A 26,386-nucleotide genomic window follows, 5' to 3' on the forward strand; every position below is an offset into this window, starting at 1 on the left:
GTCATCAGGTTCGTATACTGACCCTGATTCTGCCAGTGAGGCTTCCCCATCGCTCTCATTAGACATGGTCAGTATACTGTAAGCCTCTGCACTACTGTACCAACGTTTGGACATTTTAGTAACTAAATTTACCGGTACAGTAGTGTGACTCACAGGTTAAAAAAAGCACCTGGTTGTCGAGGACTATTTCAACCGCTACCAAAAAAAAACTGCTAATGCTAGCAGGGATCAGGCCTGACTTTGCTAACACAGTGGTTTTGTGTGTTGTGTTTTTTTGTAAGTGACAGTAATCTATTGATTACTACACTTGCCTGGGTGGGGTGGGCTGGGCGGAGGGGTTAAAATCAGGTGCTGGCAGGAATCAGTGCTGATCGTGCAAACACCGCGTTTTGGGAACCCTAAACTATGGGGACGCTAGTTCTGATCAGATCAGATACTGATCTGTTCAAACACTATACTAGTAATGGAAGTTTATGTGTGTGTGTGTGTGTGTGTGTGTGTGTGTGTGTGTGTGTGTGTGTGTGTGGTAATCAAGGGTTTTTTTCTAACTATGCGCTGGGGATCTGCGCTATCTTGGACTAACACTAGCTAATGTCACCTGTGTCACTAATAATAGTGATCAGAAAAAAAACTGTACACTATAAAAGTGACACCGTGACAGGGCAATGAAGGGGTTAACTGGGGGTGATCAGGGGGTTAAATCTTTATTGGGGGGGTGGCGGGGACCCTAAACCTACTTGGGACAGAAAATAATTCTAAACAAGTCACAATCACACTCACAATCACAATCACACAATACAAAATACAGTAAAACACTATATTACCTGTTTATTAGTGTGCAATATGACAGGGGGGAGGGGTTAACTGGGGGTGATCGGGGGGGATCAGGGGGTTAAATCTTTATCGGGAGGGTGGCGGGTATCCTAAGTATAAAAGGAAGGGCCGCAAGCGCTAAACCTGGTCACAAGTCACACTTATACGGGTATATAGAAAATGCTATATACTGTATACAGTGTGTGTTGTGACAGGGAGTGTAGTGGTGATCAGGGGGTTAAATCTTTATTGGGGGGGGTGGCGGGACCCTAAACCTACTTGGGACAGAAAATAATTCGCTAGCGCTAACTCAAGTCACAATCACACTAATACAAAATACAGTAAAACACTATATTACCTGTTTATTAGTGTGCAATATGGCAGGGGAGGAGGGGTTAACTGGGGGTGATCAGTGGGGATCAGGGGGTTAAATCTTTATCGGGAGGGTGGCGGGTATCCTAAGTATAAAAGGAAGGGCCGCAAGCGCTAAACCTGGTCACAAGTCACACTTATACGGGTATATAGGAAAATGCTATATACTGTATACAGTGTGTGTTGTGACAGGGGGTGTAGGGGTGACCAGGGGGGGATCAGGGGGTTAAATCTTTATTGGGGGGGTGGCGGGGACCCTAAACCTCCTTGGAACAGAAACTAACTTGCTAGCACTAACTCAAGTCACAATCACACTAATACAAAATACAGTAAAACACTATATTACCTGTTTATTAGTGTGCAATGTGACAGGGGGGAAGGGGTTAACTGGGGGGATCATGGGGTTAAATCTTTATGGGGGGATGGACTGGTATCCTAAGTGTAAAAGGAAGGGCCGCAAGCGCTAAACCTGGTCACAAGTCACACTTATACAGGTATATAGGAAAATACTATATACAGTATACAGTGTGTGTTGTGACAGGGGGTGTAGGGGTTAACTGGGGGGACGATTGGGGGTTAAGTGTGCCTATCTAAGTGTGTGTGGGTGTGCTGGTGTAGTACTCACAGTTTAGATGTGCTCTCTCCTCTCGATGAATCCAAAAAGGATCATGGGAGGGGAGAGCAGGTCTTTTCTGTGCCTGTGTTTACATTACGCAGGCACAGAACAGTATCTGGTTGGGCACGACTGATCAACAGGTCCAGACCAAAAATCTTTGGCCTGGACCTGATGACTGATCGGTTCTGAACCCAATCAAGCCATCAGCGGTGGCGGGTGCGCGTGGGAGCGCGCCCCAGAGCGGTGGGAATGAGCAACGTAGCCCTACGTCGGTTTGCCTGTAGGGGGCTGACTGCCGCAGTAAATAATCATGCGGCGGTCGGCAAGTGGTTAACAAAAATGGATTTTAACCACTTTACCACCGGAGGATTTTGCTGTCTTACGTCCAGGCCACTTTTTGCGTGTCGGCACTGTGCGAATTTAACTGACAATTGCGTGGTCGTGCGACGCCGTACCCAAACTAAATTTACGTCCTTTTTTTCCCACAAACAGAGCTTTCTTTTGGTGGTATTTGATCACCTGTGCGATTTTTACTTTTTGCGCTATAAACAAAAAAAGAGCGTAAATTTTGAAAAGAATAACAATATTTTTCAAGTTTTTTTATATGAAATTCCCCCCCAAAAAAATGTAAAAATCAACATTTTTTTAAATTTTTGGCCAATTTGTTTTCTGCTACATATTTTTGGTAAAAAAAATCACAATAAGTGTATTTTGATTGGTTTGCGCAAAAGTTATTGCGTTTACTAACTAAGGGAATTAGTTATTTTGGTCTGTCTGTTATTTTTGGTGTTTTTTTTTTAACGAGTAATGGCGGCGATCTGTGATTTTTTTTGCGGGACTGCGACATTGTGGCGGACAGATCGGACCCTTGACTGACATTTTTGACACTTTTGGGAGTACCAGTGACATTACTACAGTAATCAGTGCTATAAATATGCACTGTTACTGTAAAAATGACACTGGCAGGGAAGGGGTTAATTTTATTGGAGAGGGAGGGGTTAATGTATGCCTGGTGCTTACTGACATGTGTGGGGGGAGGTGACTGAGTGACACAGGGACAGATCGCATGTTCATCCATGCTGAACCCTGCAATCTGTCACTGCCTGTCACTTAGGAGATCCGCCCGCTTTGTTTACACAAGCGGGCGGATCTCCACACTCAATTCCCCGACGATCGGGGAAGAGCAGCGGCGATCACCGCCTCTCTTCCCCTGTCCCGACTCCCGCTGTGTCTGAATACAGCGGTAGCGAGCCTCCGGCGGCGCGTGCGCGCCGCCCACAAGGGGAGGAGTCCAGCGACGTAGGTCTACGTCGCTGGACGATAACGAGCCACATTGCTGCAGTAGCAGCAATGTGAGCAGACGTAAAGTGGTTAATGCAAAGTTTTTATACAAGTATGAGGAAAATATATGTGTATGCAATCTGACTCTGTATAGCAAATATGAAAGTGTGCTTGCACTGGATATTATATGTATGTCATACGTTTGTGACTAGCAGCATAAGAAATGTGTGTAATATTGATTTATTAAAAGGGTTTATTTTCTATACTGACAAAGAAGTGTTGGGGTGACTAGAGTTAACAACATCTCTGTGGCCACACCCATATGGAAGAAGCCCTTTTTGGGGCCATTTGAAATCACTTCTGGTATATATACTGAGGGTCCAGGTATGGTCCTTAGGCTCTGAGGAAGAGGCGATGCCTCGAAACGCATTAGCCAACATCCAAAATTAAAAGACGGGCTTGTGGGTGGAATGGAGCCAAATGGTGACTGATTATAAAGGACTGTACAATGACAGACAGGAGCTCGACAATAAGTCATGAAAAGCCAGTGTTTATTATGAAAATGCTTTAAAGATTTATAGCTGAAACAATAAAACATGGGATGGCAGCCTCAAAGAAACCTACTGTGTCACTGTGGCTTCGTGTGCATCCTCGTCAGCAGTGGATATGAATGTCCACAAGTGCCGATGTGGGGGCAGAAACCGAATCAAGGCTCTAGCCGGGGGACACACAGGGTCTGCCGAGGGAGCCCGAGCGAGTGATGGACCAATGCCATAAGTAAGGTGGAAAGAAGCCACGTTGCGTTCCACGTCCGTGGAACGCACTAGACAACCGAAAAATGGCAGGGTGCTCGGTGATGACGTAAATCAACGCGCCAGGAAGCAGAAAAGCCGTCAGGGACCAGGAGGCAATGGAGGATGGAAGATCTCCCTGGGTTTAGCGCTAAGAGTATTTTTTTAGACTTTAGATATTAAAATTGTACTTGCATCTCCAAAAGAACACACAAATAAAAAATGGCACCCACAATTATTCATTTGCCTCTCTTTACTCCCGCCCTCCTAATGGGTTTTTACTGAGCTCTGCCCACCTTCGTGATGATGTCACAAAGGCCACCTTGCTGTTGGCTGTTGCAGCAGGGAGCTGCTCAGTGCATGCATAGTGTTTGTGTGAAAAGACTGACTAGAAGATGCAGACATGGGCCTGAGGATTGAGGCCAGGGCAGCAGCACTGCAAGTGTAAGCCAGGAGGTTGAAAAATGCTTAAAAACCTGTGCAAGGGAAACTTGTGTGATGTTTTGAACTCTAATAGAAGTGGGCAAAAAAGCCTTTAACCACTTACCAACCGCCCGCCGCAGTCACGGCTGGGCAAAGCGACATAATATAACGTTGCTTGGTCCCGCCGCTCTGGGGCCCGCTGATTGTCTGATTGGGTTCAGAACTGATCAGTCATCAGGTCCAGGCCAATGATTTTTGGTCTGGACCTGTTGATCGGTCCTGCCCAATCAGAGACTGACCTGTGCCTGTGTAATGTAAGCACAGGCACAGAAATGACCCGCTCTCTCCTGCCAAAATCCTTTTTGGATTCATCGAGAGAGGATCAAAACTGAGAGTACTGCACCAAGCACACTTTTACACACCTAGATAGGTACATTTAACCCCCAATCAACCCACCCCCCTCCCCCCCAGTTAACCCCTACACCCCCTGTCACATCGCACACTGTATACAGTATATAGCTGTTTTCTATATTTCTGTATTAGTGAGACTTGGTTTAGCGCTTTCCGACCGTTCCTTTTAGGCTTAGGATACCCGCCACCCCCCCTCCCAATAAAGATTTAACCCCTTGGTCCCCTCCAGTTAACCCCTTCCCCCCTGTCACATTGCACACTATATACAGGTAATATAGTGGTTTTCTGTATTTCTGTGATAGTGTGATTGTGACTTCAGTTAGCGCTAGCGAGTTAGTTTCTGTCCCAAGTGGGTTTAGGGTCCCCGCCACCCCCCAATAAAGATTTAAACCCCTGATCACCCCAAGTTAACCCCTACACCCCTGTCACATTGCACACTACAGACAATATATAGCATTTGCCTATATTTCTGTATTAGTGTGACTTGTAAATTGGTTTAGCGCTTGCGACCGTTACTTTTAGGCTTAGGATACCCGCCACCCCCCCAATAAAGATTTAACCCCCTGATCACCCCCAGTTAACCTCTTCATTGCCCTGTCACAGTGTCACTTTTATAGTGTACATTTTTTTTTCTGATCACTATTATAAGTGTCACAGGTGACATTAGTTAGCATTAGCGTCAGTCTAGGACAGCGCAGATGTTTGTTTTTCATTCTATTGTTAACCAGTTTGCCTTGCAGGTACACTCATCGGCTGCCACACTGATTTTATATATTCTGACACAAACAGCGTTTGCGCTCAACATATATGGATATCTCTGATGCCAGCGCTGTAGGAGGTCATTTCACCACCGCAGTTAAAAAACCATTAGGTATACATGGAATTTTGTCATGTATACCCATCATTAGAAGATGGGTTTGGATGTTTTGGGCGGCTAATGGTGGGTGTACTACACAATTTTCTTGTGGAGATTTCTGTTAGGTTCTCTTTTTTTCGTTCAGCCCACAGGCTGCATGAAAAAAAAAAAAAAAAACCTACACTATATGCCAAACAAGGACCAGCAAAGTACCGGTACGTTGCTGGACTTTGAGTGGTTATACCAGGATGATGCCTGCAGATTTAGGCATCATCTTGGTATCATTTTTTACAGCCAGCGGTGGGCTTACATGTAAAAGTGATTCTAGCAGGTAATTAGCCGCTAGACTGCTTTTACAAGCAGTGGGAGGGGACTCCCCCTCCGCCGCCTTCCGCGTTTTTTCTCGGGCTCTCCTGTCCCACCGGTTAACACAAGAGTGCAGCCGGTGGTTCAATTATCTAACCATAGAGCTGATTGGAGACGAGAATGGCTCCAATCATCTCTATGGCCTAAGATACCAGAAGCTACGAGCATTAAATGACTTCTGTTTCGCCATAAATAAACAGCGCCATTGGGAAATTGGGAAAGCATCTTATCACACCAATCTTGTTGTGGTCAGATGTGTTAAGGTCAGAGGAGAGATCTAGAGTCTAAAAGACCCCAATTTTTAAAAAAAAGAGTACCTGTCACTACAGATTGCTATCATAGGGGATATTTAAATTCACTGTGATAACAATAAAAATGATTAAAAAAATAAATAAAATAATAGGAAAGGTGTCAAAATAACATAAAAAAGCAAAATAATAAAAAAAATCAAGCCCCCCTGTCCCCCCCGTGCTTGCGCGCAAAGGCACACGCAAGCGTTGGTCTAGTGTCATAAGCATGCATGTGAGGTATCACCATGAACACCAGGCCGAGGGCAGTAATTCTTGCGGTAGACTCCTCTGTAATGCCCCGTACACACGCACCGATTGTCGGCCGACCGATCGGCCGTCTTTTGTCCAGTGTTGTTTTGTTGGTTGAAAAGTGCTCTAGACTGCACACGAATTTTGTCGGCCAACAACAACCAACTTCAGAAGTGATGTCATGTGATGGTTAACTTTCCGTGTGTTTTTTCTTTTCTGAGCATGCCCAGTCTTGCTCATCTGATTTTTGTTGGCCGAAATCTGTACTGACAATCGGCCGTTCTGTTGTTGGCCAACAAAAATTTTAAAGCATGCACACCAGATTTTGTTCGGCCGAAAAGTCGCAGTCGGTTGTCGGAAGCATCGTACTAACAAGCCGACAATCGGCCGATCGGACGTTGGCCAAAAAGTTATGGCCAACAATCGGTACGTGTGTACGAGGCTTAAGTCTAAAGTGGTAACCTGTAAAGACTTTTAAAGGCTTTTAAAAATGTACATAGTTTGTTGCCGCTGCACAGGCATGCAGAATTTTTAAAGCATGTCATGTTTGGTATCTATGTACTCGGCATAAGATCATCTTTTAAATTTTACCAAACAATTTTGAATTATATAGTGTATTTGTGCATTAAATTAAAAAAAAAAAATACTTTTTCACAGAAATTGCATTTGGAAAACGTGTGTGCAAAAAAGAAAATATTTTTTTTATGTAAACAAAAAGTCACAGAAAATGCTTAGTTTTCAAGTGGTTAGAAGAGTGGATGATGTATGGCTAAGATTATGCATAAAATGCCAGGAAAGTTCAAACACCCCCCAAATGACCCCTTTTTGGAAAGTAGACACCCAAAGCTATTTGCTGAGAGGCATATTGAGTCCATGGAGTATTTTATATTTTGTCCTAAGTTTCGGGAAGGTGACAATTTTTTATTTTTTTTTACACAAAGTTGTCACTAAATGATATATTGCTCACGCATGCCATGGGTATATGAAAAATGACACCCCAAAATACATTCTGCTGCTTCTTCTGAGTACAGGGATAACACATGTTTGAGACTTTTTAGGGATCCTAGCTGTGTACGGGACCCGAAAACCAATCACCACCTTCAGGTTTTCTAATGGAGTAAATTGCTTATTTTACCTCCGCACTACCTGTCACAGTTTCAGATTCCCTGAAACTTCAAGATAGCACAAACCACCTCCCCCCCCAAATGACCCCATTTTACAAAGTAGACACTCCAAGCTATTTGCTGAGAGGCATGGTGAGTCCATGGAATATTTTTTTTTGCCACAAGTTTTGGGAAAATTATTATTTATTTATTTTTTTACACAAAGTTGTCACTAAATGATATATTGCTCACATATGCCCTGGGTAAATGTGAAATGACACCCCAAAATACATTCTGCTGCTTCTCCTGAGTACAGGGACCCCCCATGTGTGAGGCTTTTTGGCAGTCTAGCCGCGTACAGGACCCTGAAATTCAATCACCACCTTCAGGCTTTCTAAGGGTGTAAATTGTTGATTTCACTCCTTACTACCTATCACAGTTTTGAAGGCCATGAAATGCCGAGATAGCACAAACCCCCCCAAATGACCACTTCCCAAAACTTGGGGTGTCTACTTTCCAAAATGGGGTCATTGGGGGGGTTTTGTGGTATCTTGACATTTCAGGGCCTCCTAAACCGTGATAGGTAGTGAGAAAATACAATGAAAAATGTATGCCCTTTGAAATTCTGAAGGTGGTGATTGGTTTTCTGGGTCCGTACACAGCTAGGCTCCCAAAAAGTCTCACACATGTGGTATCCCTGTACTCAGGAGAAGCAGCAGGATATATTTTAGGGCATAATTACACATATACCCATGGCATGTGTGAGCAATATATCATTTCAATGACAACTTTGTGTAAAACAAAAATAATTTTTTTTAAACACCTGTGACAAAAAAATGAAATATTTAATGAGCTCAACATGCTTCTCAGGACATTCCTTAGGATGTCTACTTAACAAAAAGTGGTAATTTGGGGGGGGGGGGGGGGTTGTACTGCCCTGCCATTTTAGCACTTCATGAAATGAGATAGGCAGTCAGAAAATAAAAGCTGCATAAATGCCAGTATTTACACCATAGTTTGTAGACGCTATAACTTTTGCCCAAACCAATAAAAATACGCTCATTGAGATTTTTTTTGTCAAAGACATGTAGCGAAATATATTTTGGCCAAAATATATTACATAAATTGAGTATATTGGATATTTGTTAAAAGACAAATTTGAAAATGTCATTTTTTCTCAAAATGTTCGCTCTTTTATTAATATCGCAAAAAATAAAAAGTGCAGAGGTGATCAAATACCACCAAAAGAAAGCTCTGTTTGTGGGAAAAAAAGAACGGAAATTTTGTTTGGGTACAGCATTGCATGACCGCCCATTTGTCAGTTAAAGTCACGGAGTGCCAAGTTGAAAAAAGGGGCCTGGTCATTGAGCAGCCAAATCCTCCGGTCTGAAAGTGGTTAAAAAAAGTTGTGGCTGTAAACCCTCACATATATCCAGTGAAGTGAACAACCTCACATGATACACAGAGATTGGACAACTCTCCCTACATAAGTTTTATATGTATTTCTGCGGTCCTCAGCTTTCTATATTCTTTAGAAAGTGCACATTGTGTTACAAATTGTTCTTCCTGTTTCAGCAGTGGGTGTGGAGTCTGGGCATACACTGTGTGTGGGGTAACAGGTGTTCCACAGTGCAGATGACCTCCACCACATGAATTAGCCTCTCACCTTAAGGACCTATTATACAGGCATATGAATCCACTCTCAATATCCAGGGTACAAGGACTCTCACAGATGTGGATGCCAGTAAGAAGCAGGGATAGTCTCTGGGACGAACTAACCCAAAACAGTGCTCTTCAATATAGCAAAAACATTCCTCTCCACAGTAACCATAAAAGACAAAAGGGAGCGGACCATGATAAAATTATTTATTTAAGTAAAATGTAAAAAGCCTCTTACTTAGAGCAGAGATCATTCAAGCAAACAATTACAGCGTGTCAGCACAGCTGCTTCCCTTCCGGATGACAGTGGGTGACGTCAGCGGCTCCTCCCTTCCCTCCGCACGCGGATTGTCCCAAGGGGTGGGACTTCGTCAGTGGTACGGCAAGAGGAGATGACACCCAATTATGAAGAGAAAATAACGGCAGCTCATTGGATAACAGACCCCGGATATGATTCCTTAGCAACCAGGACGCAACTGCGCTCTGTAGCCGCCCGGAACTAAAGGCTATAAGTAATACACAGGGGTCACAGATCACAAATCACAAAAAATTTGCCAGCCTAAACAAAACCGCATATAAAATGCTTCAAATCACATAACATAGCAAAAAAAGATTTAAGGTCTATCCCAGCCCGAAAATCCATAATAAAAGTGTGACAGTATTCACCGTCACTGGAATTTAAAGACAGATAAGTAATGGTTTGGATTGTTTCATATTTGTCACCAATATCTCTATATAGGAATATAAAGATTTATTCCCATTTGCCATGAAATCTGTAATTCCTAAATGCTGTGTATATTACATATCTTTCAATGTTAGACAGGTTTTCCATTTGTTTGTGTATTGGGAGGGAATGTGGATTGCCCTGTCTTATTGTTAAGTGCCAATGACCTCCCATTGTTCTATGTCTGGCTATTGTGTACATTGATTGCCTCCTGGGGGCTTCTGTCTCATTACACCTTCTGGTCAAGCTATAGGACCAATCCCTGCTGACTCATTTTCAAGTCCTCATTTGCATGGTTAAGGAGGACCTGAAGGAGGACTACAGGTACTTTACAATTGACCAATAGGAAAGCGGTTGTTGGGGGCGGGATGTTCCAAATTCTGTATAAAAGTGTGTTATGTACTTCCAATAAAGGTCTTCCTGTTTGAACTTACATACAGCCTGCCTGGTGTTTGTTGTAATGGATTCCGAATGGCACATAGCTGTAGTTCGGATCCCAGAGCCTTGGATGAGCGAACCATCAGACTTGCGATCTGCGAGCTGACTCACTGGTAGCAGAGGAGTGTCGGGAAAGCGGAAGCGAGCGAGCAAGGGTCTCGTTACATTGGTGGCAGCGGTGGGATTTGCTCTCCAGTTACTGGGACACTCCAAACCACCACAGTCAATGACCAGCTATGCAGCATGCAGGAGAGCCATGCTGAAAGACTTACTTGAGAGCCGTGGAGGGACCGGTGGGACAAAGAACAAGGCCACCCTGATCAGTGAGTAGCCGAGATGGATCAGAGGAATGGTGATGCAGGACCCTGGTCAGTTGAAGACTTGTTTCAGCAACGAGTTCGAGAGCGGTTGGCATTATATTGTGCTAACCCATCAGAGACCGCCATACAGAATGCCATTAGAGACATCCAGCTGCAGGATGAGCGACAAGAGAGAGAGCGAGAGCGGCAACATGAGCAGAGATTGGCAGAAATACGGCAATCCGAAAAAACGCCTAAAGATGCAGCGTCCCCATATGAGGAAGAGTTTCTCTGGAGGTTGCAGCAACACTTGATCCAACAGGATGGATCTGTATCAGAGGAAGCCATACTGGAATGGAGAGATTTCACTCGAAAGGAAATGTGGTATGAGGCCTTAGAGGATGTGCAGTGGAGGCGGAGAGAGAACCTTCCCAGCGGACAACAGCGGTTCCAGGTATACGTTGCCCTGCGGTTACCTTTCCTAGGAGAGCAACCCCTGGATAAGTGGGTGACAAAGCTGTGGAACCTGATTTGGAAGGAGTTGTGGCTGGATGAAGCTTACCGGGCACTAAAGTGGTACGCCACCAGTCACGAACACTGGATGGCTGACGACAATATGCTGGAAGGTGAGGACTATAGTGGCCCTGGCTTGCCGTGGGAGGCCTTTGAGGAGAGGGACTTTGGATGTCCAGCAGAGTTTCGGTGCTGGGAAATCCAGGACACCAGGGAAGCCCTACTGGGTCTCCCCAAAGCGAATGACCGGGGGTCAGACCTGATTCATCTGGTCAGAATGGAGTGGGAACTGGAGCAGGACTACCAACGCCTGCTCTGCCCCGTTCCACCCCAATCTACCCTGATAGCAGAGCCGGAGTCCTGGGTGGCAGATCCAGACCCACAACCCTTCAGTTGGAGAGACAGTACAGACTGGGGGTACTGTGAAGACCCACCAATGGCAGGTGGAGATGGGACCGAGGTCTCTTTACCGGCCCTACAGGGAGGCTTGGCAGCCGGCACAGGTCCCCAGCTACAGCAGGAGTTACAGGGAGCTGAAGGGGTCATCCTTACTTCCAAGCAGCAGTGTACCTTCCAGTGAGAGGAGACAACTAATCCTTCTCCCCAACCACAGGGAGACAACAGCCCTGGCCCCAATGGTACAGATGGGACCGCAGTCTCTGCGCCAGACCTACAGGGATGCTGGACGGCCGGTCCAGATCCCCAACCTGCCCCACAGGAATACCAGGAGGAGGAGGTAGGCGTTCCCTCCTCTCTACAGCAGACCCCCAACCAGGTCCTGGGGGTAGTATTCACCAACCCCAACCCAGCAGAAGAGCTGGCGACAGGGCAGAGTGTTACCGACCTCTGCCCAGCACCCGCAAAAGCTACAGTCTTCATTTGTACACCCCAGGGATGCTGGACAGTCGGCCCAGATCCCCAAAAGGATGAAGCTTACCGGGCACTAAAGTGGTACGCCACCAGTCACGAACACTGGATGGCTGACGACAATATGCTGGAAGGTGAGGACTATAGTGGCCCTGGCTTGCCGTGGGAGGCCTTTGAGGAGAGGGACTTTGGATGTCCAGCAGAGTTTCGGTGCTGGGAAATCCAGGACACCAGGGAAGCCCTACTGGGTCTCCCCAAAGCGAATGACCGGGGGTCAGACCTGATTCATCTGGTCAGAATGGAGTGGGAACTGGAGCAGGACTACCAACGCCTGCTCTGCCCCGTTGCCACCCCAATCTACCCTGATAGCAGAGCCGGAGTCCTGGGTGGCAGATCCAGACCCACAACCCTTCAGTTGGAGAGACAGTACAGACTGGGGGTACTGTGAAGACCCACCAATGGCAGGTGGAGATGGGACCGAGGTCTCTTTACCGGCCCTACAGGGAGGCTTGGCAGCCGGCCCAGGTCCCCAGCTACAGCAGGAGTTACAGGGAGCTGAAGGGGTCATCCTTACTTCCAAGCAGCAGTGTACCTTCCAGTGAGAGGAGACAACTAATCCTTCTCCCCAACCACAGGGAGACAACAGCCCTGGCCCCAATGGTACAGATGGGACCGCGGTCTCTGCTCCAGACCTACAGGGATGCTGGACGGCCGGTCCAGATCCCCAACCTGCCCCACAGGAATACCAGGAGGAGGAGGTAGGCGTTCCCTCCTCTCTACAGCAGACCCCCAACCAGGTCCTGTGGGTAGTATTCACCAACCCCAACCCAGCAGAAGAGCTGGCGACAGGGCAGAGTGTTACCGACCTCTGCCCAGCACCCGCAAAAGCTACAGTCTTCATTTGTACACCCCAGGGATGCTGGACAGTCGGCCCAGATCCCCAAAAGCCTGACAAAGTGAGCCCCACCCCCCTGTCTTCTCTTCAGCGGCTAAAAGGACTCCCAGGAGAAGGGCCAGTCCACACTTATCCCCAGCAGCGGGTATGTTCTGCGAGAGAGGCAGAGGTTGGCTGGGTGAGTAACACTGTTTTCCTGACAATTTGTTAGGGGTACGGGGTGGGTGCAGACATTGGGAGGGCCTTTGGAACACAGCCTACCTTAGAGAGGTTGGAAAGTTCTTCTCTCAGCCTGCTAGGCTGCTCTTATGTCTAAATCACCCTGTGTCTCTTAGGGACACAGGGTGCCCAAGAAGCCCAGCCTGGCCTGCCAAAACCAGACTTTCACAGACTGATTGGCTATGAGAGCTTCATGCACCTTGCCAAGACAAACTTACAAACTATGTGGCATTTTGTCAAGGAAGCTGCCATGATGGATGGACTCTTTGGGACGTGTTACCCGACTAACTCAGGCACAGACCAGTTGGAGGTCTGGTACCTGGATTAGTCTACCTTTGGGGTGAAGATATGTGACAGTATTCACCGTCACTGGAATTTAAAGACAGATAAGTAATGGTTTGGATTGTTTCATATTTGTCAGCAATATCTCCATATAGGAATATAAAGATTCATTCCCATTTGCCATGAAATCTGTAATTCCTAAATGCTGTGTATATTACATATCTTTCAATGTTAGACAGGTTTTCCATTTGTTTGTGTATTGGGAGGGAATGTGGATTTCCCTGTCTCATTGTTAAGTGCTAATGACCTCCCATTGTTCTGTGTCTGGCTATTGTGTACATTGATTGCCTCCTGGGGGCTTCTGTCTCATTACACCTTCTGGTCAAGCTATCGGACCAATCCCTGCTGACTCATTTTCAAGTCCTCATTTGCATGGTTAAGGAGGACCTGAAGGAGGACTACAGGTACTTTACAATTGACCAATAGGAAAGCGGTTGTTGGGGGCTGGATGTTCCAAATTTTGTATAAAAGTGTGTTGTGTACTTCCAATAAAGGTCTTCCTGTTTGAACGTACATACAGCCTGCCTGGTGTTTGTTTTAATGGATTCCGAACGGCACATAGCTGTAGTTCGGATCCCAGAGCCTTGGATGAGCGAACCATCAGACTTGCGATCTGCAAGCTGACTCACTGGTAGCAGAGGAGTGTCGGGAGAGCGGAAGCGAGCGAGCAAGGGTCTCGTTACAAAAAGCTCTATATATATTTTAGGCATGCCCAAGCCTAAATCATGAGTAAAAACAATAAAATTAAAATAAAAAAACATGTACTAAATCAAATTGAAAATTGATTTAGTACATGTTTAATTTTATTAAACATACACTGTGTGTGAAAGTATATATACTCCAAATAAATGGTATGTATATCCCTCGCGCCTAGGATATTACAAGGGGTGGGTGAAGGGGTAAAGGGGAGGAATGCAGCTGCTATATGGAATAATTAGTAAGTATGTAGGAATAAGACCCCCCCTATAGCGCTTGCTGGGGTTGGACCAGGGGTGGTCAGTGGCCTATCAGTGTCCCAGGTTGAAGAAAAGTAGGCTTAACAATAAAGTGCTAGGTGCTATTAAATAAGTTAAATGGTGTGAAGAAATACCATATAAATATTGACGTGAATGGATGGATGGCAGTCAAATGGCATAAATAGTATAAAATATGATCAAATAAATACTGTCACAATAAAAGGACATTAATAGTGCTTCAAGTGCAAATGTGCAAATAAATGACATAAACTATAATCAAATAAATAAAGAGCATTAATGGTGCTTCAAGTGCAGTTGCAAATGTGCAAATAGTAATAGTCCAGATAAAAGTTCATTAAGTGACTAGGGTGAAATTTAATAAATAGATCTTGGGTGTCAAATAAGGAAAGTGCAGGTGCTCTGTGCTCTGTGCTGAATCCTCCAGTAATCCAATGTTGGTACTTATGGTGTCATCGTGAGGAAATAATATGAGATTGCACTCACCAGACGTAGTGGGTCTTAAATACCGTACGGCATGAAGACCTGTATGCGCTTAATGGCCGCCAGGGCCAGGAAGGATACTGATGGGCTTTGTAGTACCACAAAGATCCGGGGTCCCTCTCCTGGTTGAACTAGGTCATTGGCTGGGTGACTGAAGCGCACCAAACTATTGACACTATGGGCCTGATTCATAGTACAGCGAATTGGCGTTTTGGCGGGTTTTTTTGCGAACCGGCGAATTCGTACGTCAGAATTGGTATTCAGAGAATGGCGGGCGGAAAATAGCGCCTAGTGTGAGATTCATTAAGATGCAACAAGGTCAGAGCGCGACTTAAAAACACGCCAGCTAAAAGCTCGACTAAAGTTTTGCCAAATTTTCCCCTGTACCCCCAAAAATTCCAAATCACTGTGGAAGGTGTGGAAGACAATTTGGAGATGACTGGCTTTTAAAAAATGTCAAAAACTGACTTAGAAAGAGAGATATCTGCGAAAGTGTAGAAAGGTTAAAAAGCTCCTCCAGCCCCGAGCTGCGAACGCGAATGTGCGCATGCGCAACGCCAAATAGGCTCAAAAAATTCCGCCAGCGCGATTTTGGGCAATTTTTTTTTTGAATACCGATTGACAATCCGCTGTCTCGGCCATAGAAAATGGAAAAAAACGGCGGAATTGGAAAAACATGCACACTTCCAACAAGGGATCCCTTAGTAAACACCATCACATTCCATACACCTTTCCTGCTAACTCAGAAATCATAACAGTGAAATCTACAGTGTTTATATAGAACCTCCACATTATCTGAAAAACCCACAAAATATTACATTGGGGAACGGGTCGTCAGAGAGAACAAAAATAGATGTAAAACATATTTCAAAGAAAGATTATTAGCATTTCACACATATCAAGGAAATGTCACAATTTTGACAACATTTTATGTGTTTCAAAAGAATGTTTTTCTAAATATATTGCAAATACTACCTTTTCTTCCATATGGGTATGGCCAAGTGTTACCATTTTACTACACATTTAACTGAAGGTATATATATATATATATATATATCCCCATACTTGGCTAATTAGCAAAGTATGCCCAACAAACAAATATAGCTTTAGCTCACAATATTGCTACATATTGACTTTATGTGGCATCTTTTGTATTTTGTTCATGTCTTTAGATTAAAAGTTTGCTGATACACATGCCTTTTTCAAACATGAACAAAATTAATGATGTGAACATTTGGAGGTTTGGAGATATCCAAGTGTTGCCCATACAGAGGGCTTCTTCTGGATTCGAACTTACAAACCTACAGCAGGAAGGCAGACTCCCTAATCATTGTGCTATTTCTCAGTGAGCGTTGGGTGTTTTCCTCATGCCGTCAAAATGCTCACATGGGAACAGGGGCCATTGAACTGAATAGGATTGGATTTTTTGGCTGTTTTGGGAGTTGATCCTTGAGCTGTACAAATCCCCCTCAAACACCCCCAAACGGGCTACGTTCACATGTAGGTGTTTGTGGTCTGTTTTTGGGGCTTTTTTAGGTGATTTCATATAACAATGCCTGCCCAAAAAATGCATGTCAAAACGCCTGTGAAAACGCCAGCAAAAACGCCCATAAGAACGCCTGATATAATTGCCACGCCAAAATTAGGGATGTTCATGAGTGATGAGTCAGATTGTTGGCTTACATATCTGTTCAATCTTCACAATCTCACTTCCCAAATCCCAAAAGGTGTGTTTCAATTGTTTCCCTAAATATATATTTCTCTCTCTCTTGCTCTCTCATGTAATTGTATATATATGTATGTATTCCTGTATCTAAAAATTCTAAATAATGACTAGCAAACTTGAAGAGAGAATTTTATCAATTCACATATATACACACCTACATACATACATACATGTATTTGGGCTGTTTAGGTCTCTCTCCTCCTCCTCATTTCTATTTCCCTTTTTTTGGCAACTGAGCATGCTCCAAAACACACAGGACACACACAGTTAAATTTTTGCCTGGGAGTTAACATTCTGGGTGTGTGTTTGCTTTGATTATATATAGCTCACTCAGACATCAGGAAAGATTTGACCTACGAAGAGGTCCAATATATTGTGTGTCACATGCTTTATGGTTAACATTTGGGGGCCTTTGTTATTTATGGAGGTGCGATTTGTCTGTGTTGTGTGTTGACTCTCTAAGTATTTATTGCTGTTAACATAATTGTGTATTGTTCTGTCAATCTGCACATGCATCTGTAGATTATGGGCTCTTTGTCGATGTATATGGTCTAAATGTTGTACAAAGGTTGTTTTTGTTTTAAAAATACAAATCTGTGGCTTCAATGGGATACTGTGGAGACTGTGCCAAAAATATGTCATGTGAAATGTTTGAGCTGTGTATTTGTGTAATAAACAGCATGTTTCAAATCTTTTTTTTCAAATGTCTTCATGTGTCTAGATAAAGTTTTCTGGTGTCCACAAATGTATGTATTTGTATTTCTTTTAAGTTAAATATGCTTAATGGTTGTGTAAGGTGACTATTGTTCGCGAATTCGCTAATATACAAAACCGCGTTCTCACATTTATACATGCAACCGGAAAGGAAACTTTTGGTGCGTGCACACGTTTCCGGAAATTGTCCAGGCCCTCTTGCAAGTGTGTGCATCATGGCTCCTGCACTGTTTACTGCCGAAATTGTGGCATTTGTGTGTAAGGTAAGGAGGGGGGGGGTGAATGTGCGAGATGGGGGATGGTGGCTGGGGGGCTGGGTGGGTCGCTTATCTAGCGGGTGTGCAATTAACTTTTGGTCTGCTGATCTGCGCATGCACTTTCTGCCTATTAGACGTGATCTAGAAGCTTCCTGTTATAGAAACTTCCTAGATGTGAACCTGTTCCCTACATATATATATATATATATATATATATATATTTATTTTTGGTATATATGTATATATGTATATATATATATATGTATATATATATGTGTATATATATATATATATATATATATACACACACACACAAAATATATATATTATAGACAATATATATAATATATATATATTAGAGACAATATATATACTATGTATATATTATATACAATATATATACATTATATACAATATGTATACATTATAGAATATGTTATATACCATATATTAGTGTATATAATAGGGAACAGGTTCACATCTCTGAACTTTCTATATACCGTATTTATCGGCATATAACACGCACTTTTTCCTCCTCAAAATGGAGGATAAAACACCAGTGCGTGTTATACGCCAATCTAGTAAAAAAAAACAGTCCGGGCAGCGCTGAGAGGCAGAGGAGGGGGGCGGGCTGGGCTGAGTATAAGGAAGGACGAGCGGTGTCTGTCATAGGAAGTCCCGCCTCCTATGATAGACAGCACAGTGGTCCAATGAAGGGACGCGGGACGTGTGACGTCTATCATAGGTAGACGCCGGGACTTCTAAAGACAGCGGCCGGTGTACAGTTGAGTTTAAACTTCTTGCCGAGAAATCCAACTTTCGTGCACAGTGTTCGCCGCTGTGCACGGGCATCAACTCTCGCGGCCAGGCATTGCATTACAAGTTCCATTGGAAGTCTCCTAGCCGCTCGTACTCGCGGCGGAAGTGACGTCTGAGGTTGAATTATCCGGCAAGTTGAATAAATCGGCAGTACACCGCTCGTCCTCGCTTCCCCTCAGTCTGGCCCGCCCCCCTCCTCTGCTTCCCAGCGCTGCCTGGACTGTTTTTAAAATACTGGTATATCGCTGCAAGTACGGTACATGGCTAAATTCTTAATAGCTTTTATTTTATAGTCTATGAGTGTGACCTGACCTGTGTATATAGAGCAATTGAAGTCATAAACTGGTGATAAGCACCGTCAGTAAATAGGAGATCTTTCATATGTGGTGGGTTGATTTTCCAGAGCCTGCAAAATCTGGTGCAGCTATGTATATCATCTTACTTCAGCTTGTTCCTTTACAGTGATTGTAAAGTCATATATATATATATATATACCATATAAAATACTGTGCTGATAAAGCTGCATTCAGGGGCACTGGTAAGTCTGCATTTGACTAAAAAAAAAAAAAGTTCTGAGTTCAAGCTATTTATTTCAAAATTTAAGCTTTTTTCCTAAAACTTCCCTCCTAAATTTGAGGTGCGTGTTATACGCCGGTGCGTGTTATACGCCGATAAATACGGTAGATATAGATAGGCATACCCTGCTTTAAGTAGACTCACTTTATATACACTCGTGAGTAAGGACACAGCTTGTTCAGCTTGCCATGACACTGCTCACAAACCATAAGTGACAGGGATAACAAACCTAGGGAGCAACGAGAGGGTACCCAGGACTACACCATATCCATTTTGTGGCTGGCCAGCTTGCCTAGGTAATCTATCATGTCATAGTCCTGGATCCCCTTAACATGCTCCCACATGGTTTGGGAGCAAGGCCATGTCAATGTGGCCAAAATTTACAATGGAGCTGGTGTATTTTCATGCATTGAGAAAAGAAAAAGGGGATTGCTTCACTTTAAGTACATTTTCGGTTTACATACATGCCCTGGTCCCATTGTGTACTTAAAGTGGGGTATGCCTGTATATAGATAGATTTGATTAGTTTCTACTTTTACACAAAATAAAACACAATTATCTGTGACAGATTGCTCTGACGCTTTGGAATCTGTCTAGATAAAGACAAATGTATTGCCCCTTTTCATATATGCAAGATTAGAAACATTATATTCCCTAAATACATAATGCCAAAAATTATTGCCTTAAATACATCCATACACACTGCAAGCTCTGCACCGTTTGTCTTGTCGGAGACTCGCCATCATAAGCTGGATCTGCACACAGCAGCTAATTTGTTCACCTGAGATTGAATCAGTGCTCACAAAAATATGGACTGGTCATGTCTTCAAAGGATTGCATTGGACAAATCACCTCTAAACGAAACACATGAGTGTATAATCACTTGTCTTAATGGATCACATTCCCAGCACACGCATCTCACACTGCCATATGTGTTTCAATGGGGGTGTCCATTGCAAGTTAAATACGCCCCCAGATCCCATTGCTTTGTTAATTTACAGATATAACTGGAATCTGATGGCACTGCTGTCCACCACTATGCCATCAAATTCTGCTGGGGAACTTTAAAAAGGATTATGTGTGATTGTGTGGATAATTCTGACACATTAAATTCACATCTCCCACATCCCATGTGCTCCTCTTGCAGGAATAGCGAATCCAGGGTAATTCAGCACAGCATAATGAACAGACACACCCAATCAGACAGCTCATGTTAAAAGGGACCTGAAAAGCAATCTGCATGGCTCGCTTTTCCAAGCATTGGCTAGTTTAGTGAGCCTGGACTAATAACAGTCACTGTAATGCTACCCATACTGCTGTCCTTTTAACATGGTGACAAAAGTTGATACTTATGCTACATGTGTGTAAAGTTACTTGCACCCTGCTAAATGGACAGCAATAAGGTTGTAAATACAGTGACTGTAATTAACATGCCAAGGGCTATGAATTGTACATGTATTCTAGCTAAATATAGCAGCTTCATTAGGAAATATTTAATTTACATCTCTCTTATCTCCATCTCTGCTGCATGTTATTTTGGCAGAGGAATTCTCTCCCATCAGCAGAGGAAGCACAAGGCTGTGCAGTGATGGACAGTGCACCCTGTGTACCCATTGGCTAAGGAGGCAGCAGGAAGTGGATCAGCCTGCCTCCTGTTACCTCCTCAGCCAATGAGTAGCTGAAAGGCTCTTAAGTCCCTTCCTCCTAACATCTCCTGAGTCCCAGGCCTTCCAGCTAGTTTAGTGTGCTTACTATGCATTTATCCTTCGGCGCTTCTCCTGCCTTATGTGTCATCTGGCTACTGTCTCCTGCACACTTCATGGATGGTGGGTCAGGGGCCCCTACAGGCACTCTGGCCCCCTACATGTGTATTGGCTGTCCCCCCCTGATGGCGGCCCTGGGTGTGTAATGAAAGGACAATTGTCAAAATGTCTAGATCATGTAGAGGAAATCACCAGTTGGGGCAACCTATGTCATGGAGGTAGATTTGGACATCGATGTCTATGTATCACCAGAAATGGGATTCTTTGTTCTACAAAATCTCAAAGACGACCTAGCATGTTTTTGTAAGACTGTACTTTTTTGGACATACTTGGACTCAAACATACATTGCTCTTTCCACAGCTCCTCCTCCTCTGGGGGTATGATCAGGTGAACATGCATCTTCACCAAAAGTACAAGATGATGTGTCGTCTCCAGATGAGGCTGCTGCGGAGATTTCACTTCCTGCCTTTAGTGGTGGATCTTCAGCGGGCCTGGAGTGATGCCAAAAGGCGCTCACCCAGGCTCCTGAAAAAGGCTGTGGAGCAAATCTCCGGTAAGTAAAAATATACATGACATGTGACCAGATAGGTTATAATTTTATGGGTAGGTGGACATGTGTTTAGGTATGCAACAACTCAAATACCAACAACCCCCTTCCCTCCCCTCCCTCTCGCTCCTACCTTTCCATCATCAAGTGTCTCTTCACAACCTTTAATACTACTATGTACATGATTTTTTTTTTAATGTTTATTTTTTCTCTTCTGCTTCTAGCAAAAGCGGACGGGCGACACCCTTTTGTACTTTTGGTGAAGAAGGGGAGGAGGAGGACTGCCACATTGAACTATGCCTTCAGAGGCAGCGAGCCATTTGAGCTGCTACAAATTGTGGATCGTAAGTAGAAAAATGTACATTGTAGAAATGTCTAATCTCTAATCACATTTCACAGAGCCCCCTTTACATCGGAGTCTCCAGACTTACTACACTGTAAGAGGGAAGTGTGAAGTCTCTGATGTAAGAAGAGTTCAGGGAACCATTATTTGAGTGGGAAAGCTGGGGACTCTGGTGTAAAAGGGAACTCTGTGGTCACCAAAGCTCCCCCATACATCTGAGCTTACAGAGACCCCCTTACACTTCCCTTCCTCAGTCCACCACAGTCAAGGGCACAACAAGTCCCAACGCAGAAGACTACCTGCTTGGACTTGTACTGCTCTCTGTAGGGGACTAAGGAACTACTGCCTGCTATGCTAAGACTTGTAGTGCCCTCTGTTAGGGACTAAGGATTCCTCAGTCCTCCACATTCTAGGGCACTATAAGTCCCAGTATAGTGGGCTGTCATACCTCAGTCCCTCACAGCTCGGGGCAAAAACAACAGAGTTAAACATCTAAAGGACAACTCCAAACCAAACTAACAATAATGGACAGAGTCCATATGCTCTATAATGTCAAAGACCCGCTACCCCTCACCTTCCACCTCGGGTGCTGTCATTGTGTAGGGCAGAGGGCTCCATCTCCACCATGTTTGGCTTTCATGTCAGATATGCAGGACTTGCTCAGCTCCACACTCTTCCCTGGCAACTGACTCTGGCGTCATTGGGGGTCTTTCCTCCTCTAGAAAACACCCAGGGGCCCTCTCCTTGTCCCCCAGCCACCCAGGGCCTTCTTCTCCTCCTCCTCCACCAACCATTTTCGGACTCTTCCAAATTCCCGGGGGCTACTCACCCCTTTGCATAGTAGACACCACAAATCTATGAGCAGCCTGCAAAATATCAAGTCTGGGCCTGGTTACCTGTATGTTCCGGGTCCAGGGCGGAGCTCTCCTCCCAGAGCAACAACCGATGATAGCAGAGTGAGTTGACCAGGCAGTAACTTCCTACTGGTGCAGGTACACACCTACCGATTCCTCAACATCTTAGGATAACATGATCAGACGGCCAATCCCCAGTCAGAGAAGGAGGAGTAAGTGTCAGCGGACAACAGACACCTGGCAGACGCAGTGAAGGGACTGCAGCACACTGCTGCCAATTTTAGATCCGAGGATTGAAAGCAATCTTTGACTTGGGCGATTTCCCTGACTGCGCCCTTCGAAATGTTGGTGCTCCGCCACTGGCTGCAAGGCCCCTGTAGGTGCGAGGCCTTAGGCGACCATTTAATTTGCATGGTACCCTCCTGTTTTAAAACATGCTCAATGCATCTCATTGGTGTAAGTGCACTTCTATGTTCTGAATTGTAGGGGCATTGAGTATGGTGCTAGCATGATGAGAGGTTACTGCCTATTTGTGTCCATAAATAATATATAATGTATTATTTTTGTTGTTTATTTTTTTAGAAACCAGTGATGAGGATCTTGAGCCTCAGACTTCTCAGGCCCAGTGTAAGTAATGTGGATGTGCTGTTGTGTTGTGTATTAGGTCGAACTTGGAGGAATGATTGTTTGTTTTGTTTTCTTTTGTGGTTGATGTAACTTCAGCAAGAGAGGAGCCTCAGGCAGGGCCAAGTCGCCTGGATCCGGGCCAGGAACACACTGTTGCCCAAGAAGAGGCCAATTGGTCAGACTCTGATGAGGACCTGGGCTCTCCTCAAATGGGAAGTAAGTATTCTACATGTGTTTGTGTGTTCAATGTGTCCTGGGAAATATAAGGGCTGTAATATATATATTTTGACATTGGGGTTTTGTAGCAGCTGACATTGAGGATGTTTGTTGTGGAGGACTGGGGAAGAGGGGCCGCTGCTTACCCAGTCCACTGTAACTACTACCTTCAATGTTTCCAGACTACTTTCTGTGTGCCTTTATCAAATAGCTTTTGTTCAAGGATTGTATCCGTGTCTTTGTGTTTCTAGGAGATACGACACCATCCCCCATGAAGGGACACCATCCCCCCATGAAGGGTCTCCCCCATCCTCCCCCACTCCAGGGGTGGAGGCAGATGATGTTAGTGGCTCCCCTGAACTAGTCTGTAAGTACCTAAAATTAGATTCTCACATGTATTGTGTGTGCTAGGATGATGTGTATCTAGGATAATCTAAGTTGGAGTCAAAGCAAGTGTAGTTTTGCTATATGTGACAGGAAGGTTGGTCATGAAACACTCTTGCTTAACCTTCATGTTTGAAAGGTGGTTTTGGGGAGCATTACAGGACATGTTATATTTTTTAAGTTTTCTCAAGCCACCCTATTCTAAATTGGTGTTAGTTTCTCTACATTGGAAATGGTGTGCTTTGTACTTGTAATTTTTTTGGGGACATTGTAATTTACTCATGTCCTGATTTAGTCAACACTGAAAATGTGTGTTTATCAATCTTTCATAAATACTCTTCCTCGGTAATGTACCACATTCCAGTTCACAATTTGTGTTCTTTTTGTGCAGTTTCTCCTGAGCCAGCAAGCCCATCCTATTCGGGGGGCCAAAAAAACCGTGATGATGGTAAGTTGTGTGCTTTTGCATTAATGTGTCTACTTAGTAAGTGGAGAAATGCTAACTGTGTATGTCCCCGATCAGGCTTCAAGTTGTTCTAAAGGCAGCAGGTTCTTTATGTGAATGCATTCTATGCATTAGTATTTCAAGTGATAGGTGTGCATATTCCCCCTAAGACTTACTGGGACCATTTTCTTACTGTCTAAAATTTTGCACAAATACTTGTCTGGAACAGACTCCCCCTCCTCCTTAACTGAGGTGACAGCATGCCAATATTGCCTCCTGATGCTGTCACTCCTAATCATTGAGACCATCGGAAGGGAGGGGGGCAAGGCTGGCTCACAGCCTAGTGCCTGAACAGGCACAGGGTGCTTGGCTTCATCTCATGTGCCTCCATAGCAAGCTGCCTGCTGTGGGGTCAACCAAAAGGAGGGAGGTGCCTAGAGGTGTGTACAGGGGCCATGTAAAAAGGAGGATTGTTATTTCTCTCGTCCCCAAAAACCTAGAGAGTGTAAGTCTAACCTGATTCGTTTTCCGCAGCCCTCCAAAAATGATATGTTTCCAACACTTAGAACAGGCAGGGCTGAGGCACAAAAAACATCAGAGAAACACAATCAGCACAAAAGCAGGGAGTACGTATCCTTAACGCTACAAGCTTCACCCAGAAGAATGACGCTTGCACTGTACAAATTTGCATCACCACCGTATCAATGTCTAAATAAAACTTTCAGGGAAGTGTTGGAGGGGTAATGAGTGGGTGTTAGAGCGTTTTCATGACTGCGTAACCTACAGTTAGCGTGAGTCCATTTGTTGAGAAACTTTTTCTTCTCTCTTAACACAGCTGGGATGGCGGAAAGGAGATCAGGGGAGCAGACACATCTGCTCCGTCCAGAACTGTCCCTCAAAATTCCTAAGGGTGAGTCTCTACTATGTGTCAGGTTCAATCTATAGACAGTAAGAGGGAGAGAGAACGCTCCACAGATTCCAATGGTGATAGAGATAAATGTGTGCACATGTATCGTGTTGACCAATTGAACCCAAAACACCTTACATTCTTCAAAATGATTGCTTGTGTTTACATGCAGAAAAGCCTTTTACTTAGCTTTGGTGGAACTGCTACTAACATTCCAAGCCATCTTATGTAACCTTTTGAACAATTAGAGTTGAAAGTTTGAGTTCAAGGTTTACAACAGCAATTTAGCATATTTGCTTCAGAGTGTTCATAAAAACCAACCAATAGACTCCTAAGCATATTTGTTGAGGCACATTAATTACAATCCTTGTTAGGATCATTTTGCATAAAACTAATTGTCATGTCTTTTTCTACCCAGGGCACACCCACCTCACCAGCGAGGTAATGCTGGCGTATTTAAAATGGTGTGGAGAACGCATCATGTTATTGGAGCAGCTGTGTGGGGTGGATCCGGACCCTAAGGAGCCATTTGTGCGGAATGTCACGCCTTTGACTAGTTCGTTCCAAAAAAAAATAAACAAAAAAATATTTTAAACAAAAATTTTAAAAAATGTTTAGGTAAAAAACCCTTTTTTTGGGAAAAAAAATCAAAAATGTTTACAAAAAACTCTTTTTTTGGGAAAAAAAAATAAAAAAAATGTTTACAACAAAACCCTTTTTTTTAAAAAAAAAAATAAAAAAAATGTTTACAACAAAACCCTTTTTTTGGGAAAAAAAATAAAAAAAATGTTTACAAAAAAACCCTTTTCTTGGGAAAAAAAATAAAAAAAATGTTTACAACAAAACCCTTTTTTTGGGAAAAAAATAAAAAAAATGTTTACAAAAAAACCCTTTTTTGGGAAAAAAAATCAAAAAAATGTTTACAAAAAAACCCTTTTTTTGGGAAAAAAATGTTTACAACAAAACCCTTTTTTTGGGGGAAAAAAAATTAAAAAAATGTTTACAAAAAAACCCTTTTTTGGGAAAAAAAAATCAAAAAAATGTTTACAACAAAACCCTTTTTTTTGGGCAAAAAAAAATAAAAAAATGTTTACAAAAAAACCCTTTTTTTGGGAAAAAAATCTAAAAAATGTTTACAAAAAAACCCTTTTTTGGAAAAAAAAACTAAAATTTTGGAAAAAAAAAAAATTTTTAATAAAAAGAAAATAAAAAAAGTATGTTGC

Source organism: Pelophylax lessonae, assembly GCF_965119305.1.
Source record: "Pelophylax lessonae genome assembly, chromosome: 1".
Classification (NCBI taxonomy): Eukaryota; Metazoa; Chordata; class Amphibia; order Anura; family Ranidae; genus Pelophylax; species Pelophylax lessonae.